The 18,069-nt window shown below is 46.4% G+C and overlaps 1 protein-coding gene and 1 long non-coding RNA gene across 6 annotated transcripts in view; one reads left to right on the forward strand and one right to left on the reverse strand.

Annotated features, from left to right (window-relative positions):
- Positions 1-18,069, reverse strand: part of LOC120729925 (ubiquitin carboxyl-terminal hydrolase 2-like) — a 62,627-nt gene that overhangs the window by 18,642 nt on the left and 25,916 nt on the right. The gene's annotated exons all lie outside the window — the stretch shown is intronic.
- On the forward strand, positions 943-17,835 carry LOC120729987. Its single transcript, XR_005695032.1, has 3 exons — positions 943-1,339; positions 3,849-3,850; positions 17,823-17,835. It is a non-coding gene; the product is annotated as an uncharacterized LOC120729987 (long non-coding RNA).

Genomic DNA, 18,069 nt, shown 5'->3' on the forward strand with positions numbered 1-18,069 from the left:
ATTCAGATGGTGTCAATGTTCTACCTTCTTCACAGATTCAAGTCCATTATTGCCCGTCCTTTTGCTTTTCATTCTTTTTAGTGCTGTTTTTTTTTCAACAAACTCCTGAGAAATAGATTTGTTCATCAGCAAAAAGCAAAAAGTGTGAAGCAGGTTCATCAGATCTTTTTCCCCCCAGAAACAGCTGCTCGTTGGCACTGGAAACAAGTTTAATGAGACCACTGAGACCGAATAGGGAATCCAGAAATCTAAACAATGGCTACATTATTTTGGTCTTAAATCTCCATGGGTTCATTATAATGAGCTGTAAACACACTCTGCACACTTTGAGTCACTGTTGATAGGGGGGGAAATAACTGATAGTGCATATTAAACTGATGTTAAGAATACTGTAGCTGCTGATGGAATTTTTTGCTGTTTCAGCTGCGCACAGAAGAGCTTCGCTTGCAATGCATGCTGGGAGAAAGAATGCTGAATGTGACAACAGAAATCAAAGTGACTACTCCCACCCTGAGCTCTGCTGCCGGCCTTCTGTAGCTTCACATGATTGGAAGTGTATTCTGTTTGTTCACGAGTAACGTGCGCCTCCAGCTCATCTTGTTATGATGCTTTTATAGGAGAAACTCTCTGCTCTTATATAAATAACCCCTGCCATCTGCCTCTGATTCACCAATAACACAGTCATACAGGATGGGGGAGGGGAATATCTGCAGTTTAATTAACTACAGCTTATCTAAATCCCCCTTTCTGTAAATTCCTCTGTAGTGACTGGAACATTTTATTAGCCACGGCCATATAACATAAATACACAGACACATGCACACACTTCCTGCTGTGATTTCGCCACTATCTCAGCGATGACAGGATGGAGGACAAATCCTCTTTGCTTGCTGCAAATTTTATTTCATAACACACACACACACACACACACACACACACACAACTGGAATGTGGACATTGCTGAGTAATGCCACGGTCACTACCAAAAATAGCTGCCTTGCTTTTAGTAATGGCTGCTTGTCCACTCACAATTGACTGATGCTTTGGCCAGCCCAGTGCAACTCATAACAGTGAAATAACATCTTGGCTTTGTCACCGTGGCAACACTGTTTTTGTTTTTATTTATTTTTTTGCAGAATAGAAAACTAGAGGACACTGTGACATCACTGTGACAGGACTGAGCATAGAGAGATCTCACTCTCAGAGAGAGAGTGAGGTGTGTGTATGTGTGTTTCTGGGAGAAATGGCTTTGAATAACTTGGAGCAGATGTGACTTTTGACAAGTTTTAGAAGCTGAAAACACAAGTTATTTAGTCTTGGTAGTCAGCATTTCAATCCTGTCATCCCATAATAACAAAAATAATTAATATGTGTTTTCGATGAAAATATTACATGAAACATAAAATATCAGAAAGAGGCAGGAACCATGTAAAAAAGGCTGGGAGGTTAAGTCATATAGTAAAAAGTGACAATACAGGGGAAAAACCCAGACTGTTTTGAAATGACATTTTGGAAGAAAATTCCTTCCATATGTAATAAAATAAAGTTGTTTAATAAATATAATAAAATACTGTATGGTAATTAGCCAATTTCTTAAATTATTTGCTATTTCCACTTCAATTAAATGCTTTTCCTTAATTTATTCTTGTGATTATTCACAAGAATAATGGGGTTTTTTTGTTTTAGTTTTTTTTAACCCACTGGACCTCCATAGATTCTAACTCGTGTTCTTTTAAAGGCTTTGTTTAGTGCATTATGGAACAGTAAAGCTGTCCACTAAAAGCCACACTGATGACATCATTTTGGATGAGTTAGAAGCTCTCCAGAGGGCAGAGCAAAGCAGCTTTTATGAACTGTTGAGGAAAATCTCCCAAATCACACTGGATTGGGGGGTTGCAGGGTTCTCTGCTCTCTCCATTATTCAAAAGGAAAATTGAAAAATATCAGTGAACAAGCGTGGAGCACTGACCTCTTTGCATTATACTGTGATTCTGCAATATACTGTGCAGAAAAGACTTAATATTTTTCTTTCATCCTACAACCTGACTTCAGACTCAGTGTAAAATGCAGTTAGAATCTTAGTGACTAAACAGTGTATGAAACAGGACCCTTTAAACATTTGTGTGGGACAGTGCAGGAATCATACCAGACCACTTTAATGACAGCTACACCCGTTCTGCTAATTCTGCTAATTCTGCTAATTCAGCGATTCTTCTCTGTGAGCACTGTACAGAAGCACAGGCTGTGAGTGTGGGATTACACTCATGGAAGGCTCTACCAGTTGCATTTACACTGTTTAACTAGTAGAAAACCGACGAGGGGGCCAAATGCACAGATGTATGCATTCAATTAACAAAGCAGCTAAATGCTCAGTTAGGTGCTAATGCTATAAACATATCATAACATACAGTGTTAAGAGAACTGTGACATTACCTGGAGTCTACAATACTAATTCAGTCGAAAATAGAGAAGAATTTTCTGACTCTCTTGCTTCCTCCCTCCCCTTTACTCGTGGACTGGACCCCAAGACACATGAACTCCTCCGCTTGGGTGGGCAAAAGTTCACAGGCTTTGTTATGTTACAGATGTTATGTTCATCTTTTATGTACAGTTTATGGACAAACTATGCAGCCTATTTTGTAAACAGAAGTGAGCACAGTGGATTAGAAAGAGCAGTGTCTGGTGGGGGAGATTGTCACACCTTGCAGGAGCTTTCCTCTCCTCAGGAACTCTCTGCAGGAGGGGGAGATACAGGAGAGGTGGAGGAAGATCTCAGCCTGGGCGTCTATTGTCTCATGTAGTCTGGAAGATGAATGGATGGTGGGGTGGGTGCAGTTTTCTATGTGGTGGGGTTGGGTGGACTGTCCCGGGCTCTGTGGGGCCAGGGGGCGCTGCTGCGCTGGGCCCCGGTCTGGATGGGCCTGGGCCCCCTTTCCCTGGCGGGTCGCGGAGTATGGGAGTGCCTACTGGGGTCAGCGGGGGAGCTGGCCCCAGGGAGGGGTCACCCGCCCCTCCCTTCCTTCTCTCCCCATCTCCAGTTGCCTCCCTCTTCCCGCTCCACCACAACCACCCACACATGCAGGGCCTTGGAGTAGGGGTATGTCACCAGGGTGCAGAGGAGGCTACCCCCCCTCTGTCCCCTTCTGGCTGCCTCTGCCTCAATTTTATCCCACAACTTAGACATTCACATTACTCACACTCTCATTACACATACATATAGGATCTTGGGGGTGGGCACGATACACGGAGTCCAAATTACCATCAGGGTGTACACCTCACCCCTGGCGTCGTTGCCCACCTCTCAATTTTGAATACACGTAGACATTGAGGGCTAGCAGGAGGGACTAGCTCAGGTGGCAGAGCAGGTCAGCCACTAATCAGAAGGTCGGTGGTTCGATCCCAGGCTGCCTCCTGGCTGCATGCCAAATATCCTTGGGCAAGATACTAACCCCATGTTTGCCTACTGGTGGTGGTCAGAGGGCCCGGTGGCGCCAGTGTCCGGCAGCCTCGCCTCTGTCAGTGTGCCCCAGGGCAGCTGTGGCTACAACGTAGCTTGCCATCGCCAGTGTGTGAATGTGTGCGTGACTGGGTGAATGACTGAATGTAGTGTGAAGCGCTTTGGGGTCCTTAGGGACTAGAAAAGCGCTATACAAATGCAGGCCATTTACCATTTACCATTTACTATGCGCTTACCTGCTGCTCTCTGGCAGGTAGCTCCATGCCCTCCTGGGTTTTAATTGCACCTTAGAACACACATGCATCAACACTACAATGAGGGGGTGGAGGGAGGTTTGGAGTCTTCTCTCATCCCCGTTCTCTGCGGCCTGCTGGAGCGGGGGGGCTAGGAGGAGTTGGCCGTCCGACTGCGGTCTGGAGTGTGGGGCCTCCCTGCTGCTGCGGAGTCGGGGCGGTCTGCCTCTCCCCACCGCAGAGAAAAGGATAACACCACCTGGGTCTGGGTGCAGTTCCCCCCTCCAGGGGCAAGGGTACCTAGACCCGGTTCGTAGAGTACGCTTGGGGAGTGTGATCGTGTGTACAGCGTCTCTTTATGTCTGTCTCCACGTTGGTTGAGTGTGGAGTAAGTGCATATGAGAGCATGAGGGTGGGAATGGATGTTTGTGTCTGTGTGTGCCTGTATGTCTGTGTCTATATGTCAGGTTGGGTATCAGACGCCACCTCTCTGGGGACATCTCAGGCCCTCCAAGGTTTGGAGGCCTATCTCCACCCACCACCACTTCCCCTGCCAGTGGCGGACTCCCTCAGGTGTCGGTGCGTTGGTGGTTCTTTGTGTCTGGGGGTGGGCGTCCGGGTACACACCGGCTCACTCCTTGGCGGCCGCTTATCGGGGCCTGGAGCCTGGGGCTCGGTCACTCAGGCACAGCTGGCTGCCGGCGGAGCTCACGGGCGCATCACTGCAACTCCCCCTGGCTTCTGCTCCGCGGCTGCTGAGTGAGCCCTCATCTGGGACTCTCCTCAGCTCTTTCTGGGACAGTGGCGCGGCTGCCCCTCTGTTGGTCTTCCTTGGTCTCTTGTGTTCTGGGGGCCTCTGGATGTCTGGAGTTTTGATCTCCTCCATACCTGCTTCATACCCTGGAGGACGGGGCTGTGGCTCCCCACACTCCCTAGCAGATCGTTACATGGAGAAACCTTTGGAATGCAAGCATGCTGATCCACACAGGTATGCACACAGGTGTACACACGGGTATTCACAGACGCGGACTACAGCTTTCTTGGCTGCTGCCTCAAAGCACATTGTGCGCTGTCTATCTTGCGTGCTGCACAATATCGTTTATTATTTAGTATCTACTGATATCTACTGCTAGCTAGTTTATTGTGATGGTGCCGTTTTTTTATTATGTTGCTCTTTGTTGTTTGCTTTCTCTTCTGTTTTTTTCTCCATACAGGTGACCCAGGTGTTTTTCTTTCTTCCCCCCCTTCTCACCGTCTCTTCTCCCCTTTGGTTTTCTTTCTCTCCCTCTCTTTCTTTCATTCTTTCTCCCTGTCCTATCCCCCAGTCATGTCTGTCCCGTTTGTAGCAACTGAAAATAAAATAAATTCATAATTATAATAAAGGTCAATCAAATGGACCAATATGGCAAGGCCATGATGATCCACTTGGTAAAATAAATCCGCTTGGCATCTTTCTTGGCCTTAAGACAACAATTCTGATGGCTAAAGATCCAAACGGGACAAAAAAAAAAAAAAAAAAAAAAAAAAAAAAGGAAGAGCAGTGTCTGGACCAGAAAAGAACGGCCTTGTTTGATGTTAAACTCTTCAAAATAAATTCCAAATATTTTACTTTTTTACAAAATGCAGGTGTTGAGTCAAATATAAGTGATATTTTCACACATAATTTTCTCTTTTGTAACGCTTTCTAACGCTACAACACACACACACACACACACACACACACACACACACACACACACACACACACACACTTGTGCTGTAGGAGTAACTACTTATGACAGTGAAACAAGCTTGAACATGCAAATCCCCTAGATCTGCATACCTCCATAATCATAATTTAAATAGGTATATTCATCTCACACATCACTCACCCTCAGTACTCTTGGATTTTTTGTTTCTTGCTTGCCCAGTTTGGAGCTAGTGACCTCGGGAGAACAGGTCAGTGACATATATTGTGGAGGTAAACACAGACGACACGAGAGCTCTCGATTAACACTGCTGGTTTATTACTCATCACCACACAACTGAATACTTTTCCCTCCAAAACACAGCAACAACACTTCCTGAGAACTGGGTGTGAGTGGAGCCCTCCAGTGGTCCGCCACACATGCCCCCCCCCCGAACACCCAGTAGGGTTATCCCCTAGTCCAGAACCCTTGCTTTAATTAAACGTCCAGAACGGCTGAACCGTGGAGGTGGAGAGCTGGCGGAGGGGAAACGAGCCTGAGGGCCAGGCTGGCATGGGCGGTCAGGAAAAGCTGAAGATAGCTCGGGCCCTGCCAGGTGGGCGCGCTCCCAGAGGAAGCAGGGTTGTCCAGTCCAGTGGAAGGCGGGCGGCCACGGCGGGGGGCCTGAGCCGGCACCACCTGATCATCCAGAAGCACATGTGCTGGTTTAAGTCTGTCAATAGAAACAGCCTCCTGCCGACCCCCAAAATCCAAAAGGAAATGCTTCTGGCTCGGTTGAATAACCCTAAAGGGGCCGTCATACAGTGGACGCAGCGGAGGCCTATGAGCGTCATGCCTGACAAACACAAACTGCGAAGAGTCCAACGACCTCGGAACAAAGGTGTCGGGCACACAATGGTGCACTGGGCCAAGAAGAGAAAACGAATCTCTTGGGGGACGGAGAGACAGCACAGAGGGAGCGAAGCACGGGGTGGGCTCTCGGGCAAGAATTCCCCGGGGACCCGGAGGGGCTGACCGAGGACAAGTTCAGCTGGGGAAACCCCGAGGCCTTCTTTAACCGCACAGCGCAACCCCAGTAAAACCCATGGAAGGCGGTCAACCCAGTTGCCATCTGTGAGAGAAGCACGGAATGCGGCCTTAAGTGACCGGTGGAAACGTTCGCACATCCCGTTGGCCTGCGGGTGGTACGCAGTGGTCCGGTGGACCTTGACCCCCAGGCCGTCAGCCATGGAATACCAAAGCTCGGAAACGAACTGGGGGCCCCTGTCTGAGGTGATGTCGGCGGGGGGACCGAAACGCGAAACCCATGTTGACAAAAATGCCCTGGCCACTGCTGCTGCTGTAGTGGATGCCAGAGGCACTGCCTCGGGCCAGCAGGTTGTGCGGTCCACTACAGTCAAAAGGTGCGTGAAACCTTGTGACTGCGGCAGAGGACCAACCAGATCCACATGTACATGATCAAAACGCCTCCCTGGAACGCGGAAGGATTCAAGGGGCGCCTGTGTGTGCCTATGGATCTTAGCACGTTGGCATGGGATGCACGCGGCAGCCCAGTCTTTCACCGATTTATGAAGGCCCGGGCTTCGTAAACCTAGAGCTGACCAGCTTGACCGAGGCCCGGATGCCTGGATGAGAGAGGGCGTGTGCCGAGTCGAAAACGCGACGACGCCACGAAAGGGGAACTACAGGGCGTGGATGGCTGGTGGAAACGTCACAAAACAGGCTAGGCCCGCCGTTCCACACGGGTCTGTCCTCCAGTACAAGGCCCGTTTGCGCAGACCGAAGGGCTAGGACGTCCGGGTCGGCCTGTTGGTCAGCGGCCATAGCCTCAAAGTCTATGCCAACATAAACGGGAGAAACCAGCACGCGGGACAGACAGTCAGCCACGCAGTTGGACTTACCAGCCGCGTGCTGAACGTCAGTTGTGAACTCGGAAATGGCAGCCAACTGGCGCTGCTGGCGCCCACTCCACGGATCAGAGACCTTGGACATCGCGAATGTCAAGGGTTTATGATCGACGTACGCGGTGAAGCTCCGACCCTCGAGAAAAAAACGAAAATGCCACGTCGCGAGGTGCAGGGCCAGCAACTCCCTGTCAAAAACGCTATATTTGCGCTCACTGTCCCTAAGTGTGCGACTAAAAAAAGCGAGCGGTTGCCAGACACCGGAGACCCGCTGTTCTAACACAGGTCGCCACGTCCAACGTGTCGGAGGTCAACGCAATCTCCGCCGACGGAAACGGGTGAGCCAGCAGGGCGGCGTTAGCCAGCGCGGTCTTGGCCCTAGAAAATGCCTGGATGCGTTCAGGGAGCCAATCAATCGGGTCCTTAGCTGTTTTACCCTTCAAGGCAGCATAGAGAGGCTGCAGCAGGTGCGCAGCTCTGGGGAGAAAGCGGTTGTAGAAATTGACCATCCCCAAGAACTCCTGCAGCGCTTTAACCGACGTGGGACGCGGAAAAGCCGAAACGGTCCGGACCTTGTTTGGCAACGGAACCACACCATCAGCGGAAATGCGGTGGCCCAAGAAATCCAGAACCGGCAAGCCGAACTGGCATTTGGAGGGGTTGACGATCAGGCCGTGTGCCGCCAAGCGCTGGAAAACCTGATGCAGATGGGACGCGTGCTGACTCTCAGAACAGCTGGCCACCAATATATCGTCAAGGTACACGAAGACAAAAGGCAGTCCGCGCAAGACAGAGTCCGTCAACTGCTGAAAAGTCTGGGCGGCGCCTTTCAGGCCGAACGGCATGCGCAAAAGTTCAAACAGGCCGAAAGGGGTAATAACGGCAGTTTTGGGGACGTCTTCGGCGCGCACGGGAACCTGGTGATACCCCCACACCAAGTCAATTTTAGAAAAAAATCGAGGTGCCGGCGAGGTGGGCGGAAAAATCCTGGATGTGGGGAATGGGGTAACGGTCGTTCTCCGTGACATTATTCAAACGGCGAAAATCCCCACACGGCCGCCACCGACCGTCTGACTTGGGCACCATGTGTAGCGGAGAAGCCCAGACACTATTCGAGCACTGCACTATGCCGAGGCGCTCCATTGCGGCAAACTCTTCCCGAGTGACGGAGAGTTTCGCGGGGTCGAGGCGGTGTGCGCGTGCGAACACCGGGGACCGACCGTCGGAAATGTCAACCCCGTGCTTCGTTGCCGTGTTCGAGAAATTAGGAACAGTCAGTGAAGGGAACTCCAAGAATAAACGCTGAAAAACATTCCCTGAAGTCACTAAATTAGCCCGATTCCAGGGCTTGATGGCGCGAGTGAAACAGGGTATTGAAGAAAAAGACAGGGCATCGATTAAGCGTCTGTTAGCGACATCGACCAGCAGTCCGTGGGCACAAAGAAAATCGGCGCCCAAAATAGGTACAGAGCTAGCGGCAACAACAAAGGTCCATTGGAAATCCCGACCATGAAAACAAACAGTCACGAACCTTTCCCCGAACGTTGCGATGGGAGAGTCATTAGCCGCAATAAGCTGCGGTCCGTAGCCCGCTGCTAAACTGTCGGCTCCGGACGGGGAAAGGAGGCTCTTCTGGGAGCCGGAGTCGAGGAAACGTCTCCCAGAGCGCGAGCCTTCTATGAAGAGCAGTTTTTCTTTGTCGCCAGCGGTCGCGGCCGCTACAGCGCGCTGGCGGGGCCCGTGTCCCAGGGTCGGAAAAGCGCAAGGCAGCAGGCAGCGGCACACTCCGGCGCCAAAACGCTGATGGTAGAAACAGAGGTGCCGTCCGTGGTGTCGCTGTGCCGCAATCTTTGCCGTCAGCGAAGGATCTGATACGTCCGGGCAGGTCAGCGGGGAAGTGGAAGGCGCCGCCGGCGAGGCTGGAACCAGGTCGAGATCGTGGAAAGTGCGGTTAGCCAGGAGAATACGATCCGCGTCCTCAGCCAGGGAGCGATAATCCTTCGTGCCCAGAAGCGGAGAGTTGGCGAAGCCGGCTCTTACGGCCACCGGCAGCTGTCGGAGGAAGATGTGGACGAAGAGGAATCCCCCGTCGTCCGGTCCGAGAAAGGATAGCATGTGCTCCATCAGTTCGAGAGCCGTACCGCCACCCAGGCCTGAGAGGGAGAGGAGCTTCTCGGCTCGCTCTGCGTCGGAGAGGGCATAGCGCCGAAGAAGCAGCTCCTTAAGGGCGGCGTACTTCCCTCGGGTGGGTGGGTCCCGGAGGAGAGTCAACGCACGACGGGTGGCTAGCGGGTCGAGAGAGGCCACCACATGGTGATATTTCGTGTCGTCAGCCGAGATGCCACGAAGGGCGAACTGAGCCTCCACGTGCACGAACCACGACGGGGGATCGTGAAGCCAAAAGTCCGGCAGCTCGAGCGCTACAGCAAACGTAGCTGCAGCCGGAGGCAGAGGGCTGGCGGCAGCTGATGCATCCAGAGCGGAGTCTGTGCCACCATCGGACTGCAGCATGTTTGAGTCAGGGGTCACCAATGTGGAGGTAAACACAGACGACACGAGAGCTCTCGATTAACACTGCTGGTTTATTACTCATCACCACACAACTGAATACTTTTCCCTCCAAAACACAGCAACAACACTTCCTGAGAACTGGGTGTGAGTGGAGCCCTCCAGTGGTCCCCCACAATATTTACATATATTTAGACGTCTCTCACTTTAAAAAAAAAAAAATCTGAATACTTTTAAGCAACATATCCTAAATTCACTGCATTAATCTGGTGTATTTGATAAAAACATTAAGGTGGTGTAAAAATGACACACCTGCAAGTACAAGAACAGGGAATATCATCACAAAACCAAAGTGTGCTGCGAAGACTAAAAAGATGAAAATAAAGAAAGCAGAAGACCAGAGATAAAAAAAGAGCAGGCACAGGAAAGAATATGAATCCACTCCTCATATTCCCTGTTGTTCCATGTGAGCACACTGTGCACAACAAAGGCAGCCCAGAGGGATAAATTTGTATAAATGCTCTATTCATAAATGTCAGAAGAAGCTCAGGCAACCAGGGGAGCTGAAATCTTACTCCTCTTATGTTAAAAAGCACCAGGAACAGGGAGGCCACTTTAAAAAGCATTCCAGAGGCCAGGTTGGACTGCTCCCTAGAGATGGGAATAAGAGACACAGGAAATGAGCATTTTGGCACAAGCCCAGCTCGGTGCAGGTAAAATCTGTCCATCAACTATGCTCAATTAATTCAAAGATGTTTGGACTGCTGGGTAGAGGAGGGTGGCTTGGGAGCAAAATGGGTCAAAACAAGGTGAGGAGGATGGAAAGGATAAGTAATCCCAGATTCTGGCTCTGCTTCCCAGAATGACTTCATAGGAAGACAGAAGGTGACCAACAGAAAGAGAGATTTTTACTCCTCTGACAGGCATTCAAGAAAAAATATATCAAAGACCACATGATAAATGTAAGACATGGTCAGTATATGTGTTTTTTTTTTTTTTTTTTGTTTTTTTTATTCATATTTTGAATGGACAGAAACATTACCAAATATACAACTGGAATAATCATACTGTCAGTTCTCTGTCCGTTTCTTAACAACAACCAACAAATAAGGACTAACAGTAACTAAGACAAACAGACAAACAAACAAACAAACAGAAACAAAAAATAAATAAATAAATAAAAAATAAAAAATAAAAAAAAATAAAAAAATAAAAAAAACCCGGAGAAACAAAATGATATACCGCCTCCTGGGAAACATAAGCTAAAACAAAAGCAATGGGGGCAAAACACCCGGGTGCCTAAAAACAAAACTTAACCTTGACCACTGATGACATTAAGACAATTTCTTCCCTCTACTGACTTTCAAAGTAAAAAAAAAAAAAAAAAGACAACAACAAAAATACCAATGACACATGAAACCCCCAAAAGAACATTTATCATAATATCTAGGAGACATTGTCGATGTACAACAAAAAAGGACCCCAGACCTGCTCAAAAATATCTTCTCTCCCCTTAATTCTGTACATAACCCGTTCATATGATGCCATCTTAGACATTTGTTCAGTCCATTCCCTGAGAGAACAGGGGCTGGATGACTTCCAGTGCCTAAGTATTATCCTGCATCCAGTTATGAAAGCCAGACGCATCCACAATCTCTGTTTTTTTGAAAGGATATTATTGTCAGGTAACAGGCCCAGGACACATACAGCTGGAGATTTAGAAAGATTGAGTTTGAAAATATCATTCACCAAGTTAATGATCCCATCCCACAAATAATCATTTTTCCGACATGTGTACAACATATGAACTAGAGTCCCGGCTTCCTCCTGACATTTCCAACAGATGTCATTATCCACAAGCTTTAGCCTGACTAATTTACTGGGAGTCCAGTAATTTCTGTGAAGCAACTTGTACTGGATAAGTTGAGACTGTGTTTCAGGTGAGCAAACATACCATGATGAAACCAGCATCTTCCAACTGTCCTCTAAAATCTGGATACCCAGATCCTTCTCCCAACACTGCCTCAGTCCCCCCAAACTGGGAGAGTGCGCCTCTCTGAAGATCCCATAGAATTTGGATGCCCTAATTCTATTAATGCCAGGGGCTACAAATATCTTCTGAATACTAGATAGAGGGTCTGGATTATTATTCAAAATGGTTTTAATACAGTGTCTTATTTGAAAAAACCTCCAAATTTCCCTTGGATCCAGATTGAATTCTCGTCTGATTTCTGCAAACGATTTCATGCCAGTCTGCCCAAATAAATCCCCTATCTGATTGATACCTGTCCTAGCCCAAGCCTCCCACCAGACCGATTTCTTACCAATTAATATTTTCTTATTATACCAGATAGAGGCTCTAGCGGTAAGATAAGGGCTAATGTTGGTATATTGGTGAGCTCTAAACCAGGTCTCTTGCATGAAAGCCAATACTGGATCTTTAAACGGTACTGGTCTTCCCTTCTGAGTAAGGAAGGCCTCTAAAGACGAAGGAGCCACAAGACTTTCCTCAATCGCAACCCATGATGGCTTCTCAATAAAGGAATTATGTATCTTAACTAACTGAGAGAGGGAGAAAGCATAATGATACCAAACCATCTTGGACAATGCCAACCCACCACTCTCTTTAGCAGCATATAATTTGGACCGATTAAAAGATGGCTTTTTGCCTGCCCACACAAAACCCTCCACACATGTATTATAAAGCTTTAGCAAATTATGTGGGACTGCTATCGGTAACATGTGAAGAAAGTACTGAAGTTTAGGGGCAATAATCATCTTCACCAAATTAATTCTGCCCAAAAGGGACAGATTTATTTTAACCCAATTCTGCAACAGCGGACGAATGTTTTGAATCACTGGGGAGATGTTTACTTGCATTATGTTGTCTAAACCAGGGGTCAGTTTAATCCCTAAGTAAGTCAAACCCTCAGGCATCCACTTGAAATGCCATGAGCTCCTCATAACTGGCGGACACAATTTAGAAATGGGCATAGCTTCCGATTTAGACCAATTTATGGTGTAGCCAGAGATTACAGAAAAGGAATCAATAATTGAGGAAATTGCAGGAATGGCCTGTTCTGGGTTACTTGAGATCAGTAAAATGTCATCTGCATACAAAAAAGTTTTATGTTCTTCTTGACCCATATCCACCCCTCTGATTTTCTTACATTCACGTAATGCAATAGCCAAAGGCTCCAAAAACAGGGCAAAAATGAGAGGTGATAAGGGTGAACCTTGTCTAGTACCCCCGACTTAACGAAAAGGAGGGTGACATTATCCCATTGGTAATAACTGTAGCCATTGGATCTGTGTATACCACCTGAATCCACTGCCTAAAAAAGGGACCAAAACCGAATCTCTTCAACGTATAAAACAGAAAGGGATACTCAACTTTATCGAAGGCCTTCTCTGCATCTAAGGAGAACGCGACAACAGGGTCTAAATTAGTCCTGCTCTTCCAGAATATGTGCAATAACCTACGTAGATTATCTGCAGAACTTCTGTTTTTCACAAAACCGACCTGATCCCTATGCACCAAATACGGAAGAACTTTCTCAAGCCTAAAAGCTAGTATCTTAGAAATAATTTTTTCGTCCACATTAATTAATGAAATTGGGCGATAGTTCCCACAATACTGTGGGTCTTTCCCTTTTTTATGTAATAACGTGATCACTGCCGATCGCATACTAAATGGTAGTCTCCCTCTTTGAAACGCATCTTGATATACCGACAGTAGTCTTGGAGCTAATTCGTCCACGAACACCTTATAAAAATCTGATGGAAATCCATCGTTGCCTGGAGATTTGCCCAATCTAAGACTGCCAATTGCCTGCTTAACTTCAATTAGTGTAATCTTACCTTCTAATACAATTCTTTGATCTTCAGACAGGCTGGGAATTTTAATAGAAGAAAAAAAATCTGACAGCCTCTGTTCCTCCACCAATCCATTAGAGGTGTAAAGCTCCTGATAAAATTTAGTAAAAGTATCATTAATTTCTTTTTTACTGGTGGTCAACTTATTATTATTACTAGGAACAAAAATAGATGGTATAAGGTTGCTAGATTTTATCTGCTTAATCCTGTGTGCCAACATTTTACCTGTTCTCTCCCCTTGTTCAAAGTACTTCTGATTTAGACAAAACATTGCATATTCCGCTTTTTTCTCCAGTATACTATTCATCTCAAATTTAAATTTAATTAATTTATTCCATAAATCCCTCTCTGGGTGCACCATGTGTTGTTTTTCAAGCTCCTTGATATCCTGTTCCAGCTTCATCAGCTTGTCCCTCTCATCTTTTTTAATCAAGGAGCAATACTGGATAAGGCGCCCCCTCAAATAGGCCTTAAAAGCGTCCCAGATCATTCCAACGTCGTCAATAGAGCCCTCATTGTGCAACCAAAACTCCTTTATCATTTCCCTTATACATTCACAATGACCCTTATTCTTCAATAATGAGTTATTCAAACGCCACCTAGGTGACGGTTTAATATTATCAGTACCAGAAAGAACAAGGTCAATGGGAGCATGATCCGAAACAGCAATATTACCAATAGAGGACCCAATAATTTGACTTGCCAGAGAACGGGACACCAAGAAGTAGTCTATCCTGGAGTAGGTTGAGTGAGGATGCGAAAAAAAAGTATAATCTCTTTCTTGAGGATGAAGAAGTCTCCATATATCTACCAGGCTCAATTCCTCTGACATCACGTCCACCGCAACGTTTACTGGGTCCTTACTTAGTCCAGTACGAGAGGATTTATCCAACAATACATCCCTGACCCGGTTAAAATCTCCCCCAATTACAATATTTGTATTACCTATAGTCCGCACCATGTTACAGACTTCATGAAAAAATTGTGGCTGAGGAGAATTGGGAGCATATATGTTGACCAATGTCATTTTCCGCCCCTGTAAACATGCATCCAAAACCACCCATCTACCCTCCTGATCTGTATAATGCTTAAAAACCTGAAAATCCAAGTTTCTTCTGATCAATATGACCACCCCTCTTTTTCTAGCCGAAAATGCACTAAAATAAACTTGCGCCACCCAATCTCTTTTAAGCTTTAATGATTCCGCCTCATCGAGATGGGTCTCCTGAATCAGGGCTATGTCTGTCTTTTTCTGCTTCAAGTATGTAAGGATTTTCTTCCTTTTAATAACATTATGACAACCCGCTATATTCCACGACACAATTTTACATAACTCCATAACACCACACGAGCCAAATTATTGTACAAATTTATCCAGAAGAACATCCCATTTACCCATATAACAAATGTTAAAGCCAGTTACATGAGACAACCCAGTGGTCCAAAAAATAGGTCTATACAGGACAGTTGGCACCATACCATCAAAACGAACAACAAAACAAAACACAGTTGAAAAAAAGAAAAAAAGAAAAACAAAACCATGAAATCGTTGGTCCGTGGCACTCAAAAATCCCATAATGGCGTCCCTCCTCACGTCCCCCCCCCCCCCCCCCAAAAAAAACCCCCCACAGAAGTAAACTAAGCCATAGCTTATAAAATCCTCTTAATCTACATCACCCGGAATGTTAGCCGAATCCAGGCCGCTTAGAAATTGCTTAGCCTCTGCTGGGTTGGAAAACTGATGATACTGATTATCCACTGAAAAAGTCATAACAGCCGGAAAGCGAAGGGAATAGCCAATATTGCACTGTTGCAGCAAGCGACGCACCTCATCAAACTTCCTGCGTTTTTCTTGTACCTCCTGTGCATAATCCTGGAAAAAACGAACTCTCATGCCTTTCCAAATGATCTGCTTCTTTTTTCTGGCAACCGCCAGTACGGACATCTTGGCTTTATCCCGTAGGAAGCGAACGATGATGTGTCTCGGTCTGGAGTCCGCAACTGGCTTTGGAGGTGCTGGCCCCACCCGATGAATTCTATCTATTTCGTAGTAATCTCCCATCTCAATGTCCAGAGCCTCAGACAACAGATTCTTCACGCAATCCTCAAGATTACGGCCTTCGGTTCCTTCTCTAATACCCGATATTCTAATATTCTGGCGCCGTGAGAAACCCTCAAGCGCCGTTACTTTTTCCTGCAGCCGCTGGTTCTGTATCTTCAAGTTCTTACATATTGAGCTAGCTTTAGCCTCTTCGTCCTCCAAACGAGAAATTCTTGTCTCTGTTTCGTCCACCCTCACGCCTAGGCTATTCACAGCTTCCTTGAGAGACTCAATTCCACCTTTCACCGCCGTCATGTCTTGTGCTACCTGCTCAAGCAGAGATCTTATAGAAGTCAGCTCGGCCGCCACCCCATCTTGGGGAGGACACCTGGCATCCACACCATCAGGTATCTCCGCCATAGTAGTTAGCGAAGTAGCCTGAGTGTTGTGTGTTTTCCCTCGCGGCATAGTCGGATCGTTGCGTGTAACGTAATGACTCTTCTGACTCCTTCCACAGAATTTGCCAGGGCAGACCCAAAGTAAGACAAATGACCGGCTCTAACTTATTTTTAACGAGGTTTAGGGGGGATGGAGTGCGCGCCTCCAACTTATGCTGCCATCTTGGGCGGGCGTACCACGTGACTCCGTGTATATGTGTTTTAACAATGATGATGTTACTCCCTATTAAGAGAGGGTTTGCATAATGATGATATTTTTCTACCCTGCATATCTTCATCTCTGAAGAGAGTGAAACTGGGTCACCTTCTTGCATTACATAAATTTATACAAAAATATCAATTATACCCTGGTAATATCAGGGAATAACTATTTGGAAATTCTTTATAGATAAAAATAACTACTCTTATTGTCTCCTGTCTATAATCACCCAGCAAATGAAATGCTTTTCACAGTCAGGTGTTTCACTACATGGAAGCATGCATGTTACAACACTGTATACACTGCGGGAAAAGTTACAACAATATGAACACTACAGCAAAATCTTTGATTTGTGTGTAGATATGTGTATGTAAATTCTGTGTGTCCCTTGCAAAGGTTATAGCCAGAGGTAAAAGAGTATTATTATGTACTCATTTTAATCACTTGTGGGGGATTCAATATTCACATAAACATTCCTTTTTATCTACAGATACAGATTATCTTAGCTGAGGCTTGCTTTGTCACATGTAGAAGAACAGAGGAAATGAACTGTGGGCTGGCAGTGAAAAAGTCAACTCAATAACATCTTTATGATCCACAGTATCTCCCAATGTCTCTAATTCACAGTAGGATAAAACTAAAACAAGTGGGGACAGAAAACACTTTTAAAATGTTTGAACTAAAAGTAAGAATGATGAGCATGAACAAGCCATAACTCCTGCCCATCTTAATTAAACTGACTACAGTCTATAATCCATAATAATTCAAGGTAATCAAAACATGAGTTTAATCAAATCAAAAACAAGTTTAATCTTCATAACTACTTTAAGCATTTGGGTCTACAGTGTACAGCTCAGTTATTGAGGTTGCGTTTGCAACAATCACCCATGACCAACATGTGTTGCTGGGTGGATGACTGTTACTGTGTTAGCACGGAGCCAGAACAGAGACGATGCTCTGTTCTTTGTGAAGACAGAAGAGCTGCTGCTCAAGCTGTCGAGCTGGTGCTGACTAAGAGTGGTGATTACCTGCCATTAAAATCTTTATGGAAAACAAAGCAGCGAGTCATGATATCAGAGTTTCATTTAACCAACCAACATCACTGTTAGAAACTGAAGTCATAGAATTACACTAACACTTATCTGAAAAGACAGATTCGTGATCAAATTTTACACATGATGGTTTTCAAAGTGGCTGGATATAATTTTCTGTCAACAAACAACTTTTGAAGTTGGAACTCAGTGAGAATGAGTTGGTAAGATGTGGTAGAAAGCAACCTTTAATCTACCAGCTGGTTCACCCTGAGCCTGCAGTGTACAAACACGTGCATCATCACAGATGACAACACACATTACCCACTGTAAGCTCACCATCAGAAGGATACGACATGTTCAATGGGCAAGTGGTGGTCTGCAGAGATGGAGGAGGTGCTGAGCCAGAGCTGAAGGAGAGGGGCAGGATGGGAAGAGCAGGTGGGACGCTGACAGCGGAACAGACAACAGCGACGAGCGCGGCAGAGCACCTGGCTGGGCCAGCTGTAAAGTGTATTCTAATGTGATTTGTCATTACATAACAGAAGCTGGCACACAGCAGAGCCACTCCACGCTGCAGCCCAAGAACATGCACACAGACACACACCAGCAGCAGCAGCAAGCCTCACAGCACTTAAGGTCATTCCTCTTCTGTTTGTATCAGGGCAGTTGGC

Source organism: Simochromis diagramma, unplaced genomic scaffold, assembly GCF_900408965.1.
Source record: "Simochromis diagramma unplaced genomic scaffold, fSimDia1.1 OVJJ01000348.1, whole genome shotgun sequence".
Classification (NCBI taxonomy): domain Eukaryota; kingdom Metazoa; phylum Chordata; class Actinopteri; order Cichliformes; family Cichlidae; genus Simochromis; species Simochromis diagramma.